General features: G+C 32.2%; 1 pseudogene; it reads right to left on the bottom strand.

Annotated features, from left to right (window-relative positions):
* Nucleotides 1-1,215: 1,215 nt before the first annotated feature.
* Nucleotides 1,216-5,046, bottom strand: LOC149546983 (protein HOTHEAD-like; annotated as a pseudogene).
* Nucleotides 5,047-10,223: the final 5,177 nt, after the last annotated feature.

Genomic DNA, 10,223 nt, shown 5'->3' with positions numbered 1-10,223 from the left:
GCTCATGTATGTTGATTGTGATGTTACTTTTCCACATTGTTACTAGATGTTATGGATTAGATGATTAGATGGTTGATTCATCCTTTATAGCATGCTTAGTTGTTTTCCTTTCATTCGAGTATTTGAGCCTTGATATTTGTGGATCCGATCCTGCCCAATGTGGAGGAATTATTCAATTTTATACTTCTTATGTTTGCTTTTTCCTTGTTTCGTTAGTGAAAATTTTATCAAAGAGGGGATTCTTCACACTAAAATGCATGCTCTTGCACGAGAGATGTGTTCTCTAGCACAAAGTGTAGTGAATGCTCACACTAGATTGTACTCTCTTACATAAGGTCAATTATTTTCTTGTGTGAGCCCATTGCTTTCTTCCAGAGAAAATTCTAGCTAGTTTAGCATGCCCTTATGTGTGAAATGTGTTCTCTCGTGTGAGAAAGCATGATCTCGCATGCAATGGGGTACTTCCTTGCATGAGGAGTATTCTCTCACGCGAACCTAGAAGGTTGTGTTTCCTCATGTGAAAAATAGGGGGTACTTATAATTACTTTCAAGAAATGTTATTTAGTGTTTTGTGTACCCTTTATGGTTGCACATCTTTCAAGGTTTAGATAGACTAGAGAGCCTAGGTTTTGTAACTGTTTAAATTTCATAGTTAGTTGAAGGCATTGGTAGGTAGTGACATGTGGAGATCATTGGATGTATGAATCATTTGGTTAAGTATTTTATTGCAATATTTTGATTGATTGCATGTGGATGTGTTTGATTCCATGCTTGTTCTTTAAAAGAAAATTTGTATTGGCTTTTATATATCCTTGTTCCAAAGATTTGCAGGTCGAGCATTACAAATCTATTATTATATTATTAGAAAAAAATATAATATAATTGACTACTAAATTAATTTCCCTTCTATATTAATGTTGATTAAAAAATAAGGAATCCCTTTACAAGGTTCAAGATAAGCAAAGTGACTATCCATATGCCCCCATCATTAAAAAATAAATAAATAATACTAATGTACTAGTTTACTTCTTTGTAAACAATACATAACAAGTGTCATGTTAGATAACATAAATCAATTTGAATACTAGGCGGAAATGAAAAATGCAAATATAATTTTTTTAAAGACTATTGTAAATGATATTATTTATGGAAATGACCATTGAAAGATAGTACACTTATTATCTTATGATTTGTGTATAATATAAAATTATTTTTTTATAGTTTTACACACTCTTGAAGAATACGAACTCCCATATACCTGCATATATCACACAATAAAAAAGTTTTATCAATGTTATAAATTAAAATTCAATAAATATAAGATATTTAAATATAATATTTGAAAAAACTAAATACCTTCAAAGCATCATGGTAGTGGCCTGTGGGTTGATGCTAAGTGAATACTTAAACATTGAATTATCTACAATCCTTAGATTATGAACACCTTTCACTTAATACTTTTTATCAATCACCAAGCCAACTTGACAACCTCCATGATAATGATAATATGTACCAAGGGAATCTTAGCAAAACTTTTTCAACTCATTATTCTTTGACTTATTTTGTGGTTATTTTGGCCCAAATAATTTGAGTTCTTTATGTCCATTTTTAGTATATGCAAACTCTTGAATAAAAGATGAAAGACTCATGTTAATCATTACATTCACACAAAGCATGCATTGTTTCAAATTAGAATGTTTTGAATAGTAGTTGTAAATGAACATGGGGGTTATCTTTAGGATCTTTGCTTCTAAGCAAAAACTCACCCCTTGATGAAGGAAATGCCAACTTACTTGCAACAAGGCCTAAATATTTAACCTTTGTCTCATTACTATTCTGAATAACGCTACCAGACTCAATATAGAGTTTTGAATTATCTAGAATGCCAACTACTTGTACTTGAGCAAATTCAAGTGGCTTTGAGGATTCCACTAAGAATTTCACCATAGCATTATCTTGAATATATTTTCCTACCAATGGTGAATCTAAAAGAACAGTAATATTCAATTCTCTAAGTTTTTTCATTGGGCCAATTCCACTTAAGAGGAGAAGTTGAGGGCTACCTATAGGTCCTGCTAACAAAATCACGTCACTTTTATTTGACAATTTATCAAGTGATGCTTGATAATGTATATTGTCACTACTACTCATGAACTCAATTCTACACACCTTAAACTTGCCTACAATATGTATTGTACATTTAAATTAGTGTTGAAAAACACATAAATAAATATAGAAAAACAAGATATTGCATTATCAAAATAGTAAAAAATATATAGTATTTTTAAGTTACCTTGTCTTAATAATTAATATTAAATAAATGAAGGTTAATCATGATATAAATAATAAACAATAATAAAATTGTAATAAAAGAAGGAAAAAAGAAAAAAAATACATCAAAACAAGTCTTTAAAATAAAATAAAATAAATAAAAATTTATAATTAACCATTTAACTATTAAATTAGTTCATGCAACCTAAGAAGCTGGTACGTTGGAGTCATCTATCATCTATGTAGTGACGAAGCTCACAACAAAGAACTTAAACCCGCTTCCAATTCCGATGTTTTCAAGAGTTTTAATTTGTTTAATCATAGAAGTAAATTTTTGTTAGGTGTGTGGTTAATACAGAGGACTTTCAGTTAAATTTTTTTTATTAAAATATATAAAACTTTTACTATTGTTTGTGAACAACAAATTTATATAGAAAATAAACTAGAAGATTTACATCTCAACTTATTCAAAACTACTAAAAGCTCACAAGTTGAAAACAAAGAATTTTCAATATTAAAAGGATCGATATGTACCTAATGTCTGTTTGAAAAGGACTCTGCTAGTGGTAGCATTGAGAAGAACTACAATATTATTTGGATTCACATACTTATAATGGACCCTTGTAATGAGCTCTAGTACCACTGTAATGGGCCCTTGTAATGCCCAAAAAACTGAACCAAGGCTGAAATTATATTAATGCTGAGAAAGCTGCAATCAATTACAAAGAGATGTATTCCAAAGGCCAAACCCTAAGGGAATGATGTCTAGAATGTTACAACAGAGAGTGAACGTCCTCTATTGCCCAGAAAGGAGTGTGATTCACACATCCAAGCTTTTATCAAATGCAAGTCATAATCATCCGATGATCAACAATGAAACTTTCAGCCCTATTAATTAATTGCAAGAGCTAGAAGCTTCCTCCTTCCAATAATTAATGCATACCCCAAAAATTCCTCCCTGGCAATAATTAATTAAATCACGAGAGGCTTCCATCCTTCCAATAATTAATACATACCCTAGAAGCTACTCCCTTGTAATTAATAATTTAATTAATTAAATACAAAGTCACCTTTTAATCTTTAATTGAATGACTTTATAAGAAATTAATTTAGTTTCTTCTTATCCTCCACTTAGACTGTGGAGAATGTGAGAGCGAAAAGATGGGATCATTACAAATTCGCCCTCCTTGAAATTGCTTGTCCTCAAGCAATTAAGTAACATAATGAACTCCAACCTCCACCTAGATCCCAATTGAAGTAATATGTGATATCCATATTAAACAAACTGCAAATGAACATCATTAAGACCAACCAAATTTTCAGCAAGTTAGCTCCCAAGACTTGTGTTGAAGTATAAATCTGGATGTCACCAGAAGGCGGCTCCATAGAAGATCTATGAAATCTCTTCTTCCCAACTGCTGCAACGCAAAACTGAATCTTTGTAGATGGTGAAAACAAAGCCCAACTCCACTCAGGAGAGTGATCAATATCAACTGCAAACATCAAATTGTCATAAGACAATGTGGCATGCATGTTGAACATAGTACTATCATAGAAGTGAACATCAACACTTTGTTGATCGATAGTATAATATGACTCTGTCACTATATTACTCACCTCATTAGCAATAATAGGTGTACTATCATCAAAGCACACATCTACAATTGCATGCATACTACTAAACTCCTTGTTGGATGGTTCAATTGACACAGAAGTGACTGTTGATATGACAGTATCCTTGCATTCTCCTAATCCCATTATTGCTGCATCGCCATCCTCTGACAAAGATTCATATGTGGACTCCTGACTATCACCAACAACATAGCCCGGTGGTGTCTTGATTCCATTTGAAGAATCAACTACCTTTTGCTCTAGAGCAACATACAAATCATCAATGTCGATGCCCATCTTTTTAGCCATAAGTTGCAACATCATATCCATTCACCTATTCTACTCCTGTTGCATCCTATTCTGCTCCTATTGCATATGTCGCCCCTTCTCTAATGATACATACCCTAGAAGCTACTCCCTTGCTACTCCTTTGTAATTAATAATTTAATTAATTAAATACAAAATCACTTTTTAATCTTTAATTGAATGACTTTATAAGAAATTAATTTAATTTCTTCTTATCCTTCACTTAGACTTTGGAGAATGTGAGAGCTAAAAAATGAGATCATTACAATACTGGAGAAGATCTGCAGCTGTACGTCTTTTTCCATTGTTGTCAAAAATGGAAGCTCCGATCTTGGTGCCCTCCAAATGTTCCAAAGTATATCCATTGTAAGGAACAACTTCTGCTTCAAGAAGGCTATTTTTGACAGCAGCATTCCAAGGGAAAAGTTTGTCTGGTTAGAAAACATTTAATTTCTCCACCCATTCATACGACTCATTTACAAGTTTCTCATCCCGCTTCATCTTCCGAACATAGTCGGAGCTCGCCCTGCTGTAGAAGCCGGCATTGATGGATGTTCCTCCTCCAAGAACTCTCCCTCTTACCAACTGCACCCCATCTTCTGAGACAAAACCCTCCATTACATATGGATAATTTTTGGGATCACCAAAAATTTTGGAAGACCCTTTGAAAGTCTCAACATTAGGATTTCCGTAAGGGGTGTCTCCCCTCTCTAATACCAAAACGGAGTAGTGCTGTGAGAGAGTTGCTGCGAGGGGACATCCAGCTGCACCTCCTCCAACCACAATGTAATCATACTCTCTTGCAGCTACCTTTTCAGCATCAAATGTCATAAACGGATATGGGTACTCTGTAAACATCGATCAAAAGCTTTGTAAGACTATTATACAGTTCAGCATTGTATAACAACAATTTGTCAAGGAAAAAATGATTCAAGGAAATACATTGAAAATTTGGACCGACCCGGAGTAAATGCTTGTGCTTCTCAACAAAATTGATGGAGACGATTTGCAAACATAAGGAGGCATGAAATGAGATTCAATACGATCTTCATTGTGATTAAACAATCTAATTCCTCTTGGAGATTGGAAACAGAGAATAGGTTTTTGTGAACTATTTGCATTCGATGGCGATCTTTTATAGATGAGAAATGAGAATGATTAGGGTTTTAGCTGACGACATGACAATGTATTAGAAGTACCTAAATTTTCTTATAAAAACTCTATAATTTATGTTTGACTAATGAGCCGGCGGATTTTCTGTTATCTCATTAAAACGGCTACAGATTCTTTGTTATGTCATTAAATCCGCTACACACCAAGGGCTTAAAATAAACAGCCGGCAGATTTTTGTTGTTTGGAATGCTCTCATATTTAAAATAAACAGTTCGCAGTTTACCAACTCAAAAATAATATGCTATTGTAAAAGATTCTGCCGTCATCTTATGCAAATATTATATATAAAATGTGCACTTTTCGTTGGACATTAAATTAATATGTGTGTAAATTATAAATGTTACATCACTTTCTTAAATTAGAAGATAAAGAAAATATATATAATTCTTTTATTTATAATTCTTTGTAGTATTAAATAACAACTAATAATGTGTTTCACAATTGTAGTTGTATTATATATAAAGTTGATAATAAGATTAACAATTTTATCCTTATGTAATTGTCATTCACTTGAATATTGATAACATAATATAAAATTATTAGAAAATAAATAAATCATCATCATGATGATGCACTTGAAGTATGAAACAATTAAGTCTACTAAAGAAATACATTAGCAAGGCTATTTAGAATGATTCCACATGGATAGGTTGAGGACGCTAGAAAATTTAGATAAATAAGTAATGTTACATAATATTTCTTATTATAAGATAAGTAAAGCAATGTCCTAAAACTGAAATTACCAAAATTACATAATGTATACACTTAAAATTATTTATTATATTGACATAGTGACTCATTTAACAATAGTACTTTCACACCTTTACATATACTTATCAAATGTCTATTCAATAATACTATTGCCATCTAAACATTAAACAATGAAAAAAATTATATTATTCAATAATCAAGGTTCTATTAGACACCACCCTAATTTAATTTGAAATGGCACGAAAAGAAGAGTGAAAGATAGACAAAAAATCTCTGTAGTTCAGGATGATCTTTCATGGTTCAAGGCAGTTATCCTTGTGACCTTTTAGCTCCTTAGGGTGAACCATCTTCTCCATGGGTTTATAGGTCTTTTATGGCTTGTTGAAGGCTTTCATTCCCACTAAAAACTCATTTGCTACATTTGATAGGGTTTTTCCTACTTCAACAAAGGGTCCAGGGGTTATTTTCATGGACAAATGTGAAGGGAATCCTAATCAGATCCATCAACCTTCCAAAAAGAGAAGAATGGAGGAAAAAAATATTGTGCTCAAACTTTGGCTCCAATTGAAGATAGGGCACAAAATTCAAGGGTTGCTAGAAATGAGAATTTGTGAGTTGTTTTGACACTAATCCTCTCAATTGCAATAAGAGAAAATTCTATTCCACTGTGGCAAGGAATTGTCAGTCAAAATTTTGAGTCCTTTTTACAACAAAGGGATAACACTAACTCTAACCCTCAAGCAGAAAATTCCCTTAATTGCAATAACGAAGTACCCCTAGTGGTAAACACAACATACACTGGAAGATAAGGATTTCCAAATGCTAATAATCATTAAAAAAAATACAAAATATTGATGGAAACAATGTGAATCTAAGCGTTTGTTTGTAACCCCATCCCCACTAAATTCTTTGCTTGAATGATCTCAATGTTGGGAGAGCAATAAAGTATTACTGACCTCTGTAATAATATAACTTCTATTTATAGCAAAATGTTAAAAAATTGGAAATAAATTACTTAATGAAGCCACTCTATTTCTTCAAGGCTAGCATGTTACAGTTATAGAATGGAGAGGAAATTTAAATATTCAAAATTTTGATAATGAAATAATTATGAATTTGGCTAATCTCAAAAATTTTCCTTTAGAGATCCTCCATGAGAATATTTTGCAGCAAATTGGGGACTCTTTGGGAGGTTTCAAAGCCCTAGAAAATATTTTTTGAATTTTTTTGTATCTCAAAATTTTTATTGACTTTAATGTGAATAATTACTCTCTTAAATCGCTTATAATTATCATAAATCAGTCTATATACTATATTAATCCAAAAAAATTATTGATTTCGTATGATGGTAATCTATTAGGGCTACCAGCCAACTTTAACAATAATAGTTCTAAAGTCATTTTTTATAGGGTTAATTTGTCAGGAAATGATTGGTTAAAGATTTGCAGTTCCTCTCCAAGGGTGAGCTCTCTCGCTATGGCTTCACCTACCAGAAAATAAACTATCGAAGGATCCCTAAATGGCCCTCTTTCATCTCTTTCTCACCTATGTAAAGGTCTTAATTTATATTAAAATACTTCTTTAAATGATTTGGGGAAGGATTCTCTATTATTACAGGGAAGAATCCTTCCAATGATAGAGGATGCTCTTCTCTTTCTATGAAAGAGGATAATAATATAAGGATCCAAAATTAGGATAATATTGTAACTTCTAACCCTATGAGAATTTTTGAGCAAACATTGAAACAGGGAACCAACATGGGGGATCAATTTAATAAAACATAGGTAGATGTGTATCATAGCTCTCATTTTCTAGAAGAAAACTCTCACTCTAATCATATGGGATCCTCTATCAAAAGGGTAAGAAAAGAAGAAAATTACATACCTTATGTGAAACATTGATAGAGGACATAATTAATGCCTTTATAGAATATGCTATCAAGGATGGCTTAGACTATCAAAAGAAGGTTCTTATTGATCAATTGGCTGCCATAGGAGGTGAAGGCTACACTATGGAAGACCTTCATGCTAAGCTAGTAGAAATGGAAGAATTAGAAAAATTAATAGGCATTGAAAAAAAGGATTATTCCTCAACATATCCCTACTTAGAAAAAATTTCTAAAAAGAGGGGAAGGAAAGCCTTGAATAAACTAAGATCTCATGGAGTAGAAGCTGAAGGGAAAATTTTTTTACCTAATCTCTTTGAAGAGGGGAAGGGGTAGATCCTTCCCAAGGGGTCATGTTAGTCATATCTTGGAATCTTAGGGGTCTTCATGCCCCCAAAAATCAACACCTTTTCAAGTGTTGTCTTAATAAATATAAACTTGATGAAACTATTATACAAGAAACTAAAATGAATTGAGGAGGATTATCTAAATTTAACAATAAATTAGCATTATAGTGTATATGGGGAATCTTAGATGAAAGTACCTTAGGAGTCCAATCCTTCATTAGAACCATTGCAACATTAGAATCTCCACTATTGATTTAGAAAAGAACTAGATGTTGGCTCAAGTTAAGGATCTCAATAAAAATTTGATTTTTTCAGTCTTTAATGTGTATGTCCCTATCTTGACTCCAAATAAAAGGAAGGTCTAGTAGGAATTAAGAAATCATCTTTATGTCCTTAGTCAATTTTGTATCCAAGAAGGTGTTTTTAATTGCTACCATCTCACCCTAAAAGAAAGCAGGAGGATTGTCAAAACTTTTCTAAACATTTATAGATTTTAATCATTAGATAAACTTAAAATATTTGTTGCAAGTCACCACAATAGACAATTCCCTCACCTAGAACAACATAAGACAAGGTTTTAGTTAAATAGTGAAAAGATTAGATAGGTTCTTCTCCTAGGGTAACTTCCTGGATTAAATTTCCTATCTTAAGTTTAAAACCCTACCATTATCAGGCTTGGATCATTTCCATGTTCTCAACTAGAAATCCATTCAAATTTGAAAAAAATAGGGTTCCTCAAACCATCTTTTCTACCCCTTCTGGAACTCTTGTGGAGGCAATACAAAGTGTCAGGATCCAAAATGCATAAAGTAGTTTAAAAATAAAAAATTATTAAGAGTTCCATGTCATTCAATGGAATAAATCTATAGTTGGAAACATCTTTGATCAAAAAGGGTAACTCAAATGAAAAAAAAAGAATTGTTTCACTTGGAAGTCATGGCTATATGGATTGGAGAAGTCCTTTTGTAACTATGAAATAATACTAAAACTGAAATTAGAATATATTGTTGTCAAGCAAGAAATCTAGAGAGTCTTTGCTCAAAGAAGTAGATGAGAACACCAATTTTTTTCATAATAGTACAAAGCTTTGTAGAGCACAAAATAAGATTATTAGGATCTAAACATAGACATGATTAATCTTAGAAACCCCCTTAGTGGTGGCAAAGGAGGCTTTCTCCATTTTGGAGAGAATTCTTATTGATAATTTCTCAAAATGAAGTCAGAAATAATTCCTTAATAACTTTCCAAATCTAATTACCCACAGTTGCAGAAAGCACTTCTAATAAAATTTAGTAAGGAAAGAGAAGAAAAGGTTCTAAAACAAATGAATCTAGACAAATCTTCTTATCCAGAGGACTTCTACACTATTTTTTTTCAAAAATGTTGGCATTTATTAGGAGATAAAGATACAGAGGCTTTGGAAGGAGGTTGCAATTCAATGGGGCTCCTAAGGAAAGTTAATCAAAAATCCTATATTTAACACCTAAAGAGGAATCTCATGAAAGGTTTAAAGATACAGACCAATGGCTCTCTACATTACATTGGAAAAATTGTTAACAAAATCTTTAGCGAGTAGGTTCAAAATCTACTTCCATCTCTCATTAATGAAGAACAAACTTGTTCTATTCCTAACAAATCTATTTTTGACGGGATCCTAATAGCCCAAGAAATTAGACATTCTCTAAAATTATATAAGAAACCAATAATTCTCATAAAATTTGATATTAGTAAAGCCTATGACAAAGTAAATTGGTATTTTCTCTGCAAATGTCTCCAAGCTTATGGATTTGCTAAACCATGGTTCAACTTAATCTATGAATCCATCTCTACCCCTAGATTATTAATTCTTGTAAATGAAAGTCCAAAAGGATTCTTTGGTCCATCAAGAGGACTAGGGAAAGGATATCCTCTATCACTAT

This window comes from Cupressus sempervirens, chromosome 7 (genome assembly GCF_028749045.1).
Source record: "Cupressus sempervirens isolate cs-2001-9-10 chromosome 7, ASM2874904v1, whole genome shotgun sequence".
Lineage (NCBI taxonomy): Eukaryota > Viridiplantae > Streptophyta > Pinopsida > Cupressales > Cupressaceae > Cupressus > Cupressus sempervirens.
The sequence above is the reverse complement of the archived record's forward strand: the minus strand, read 5'-3'. Positions and strand labels throughout refer to the sequence as shown.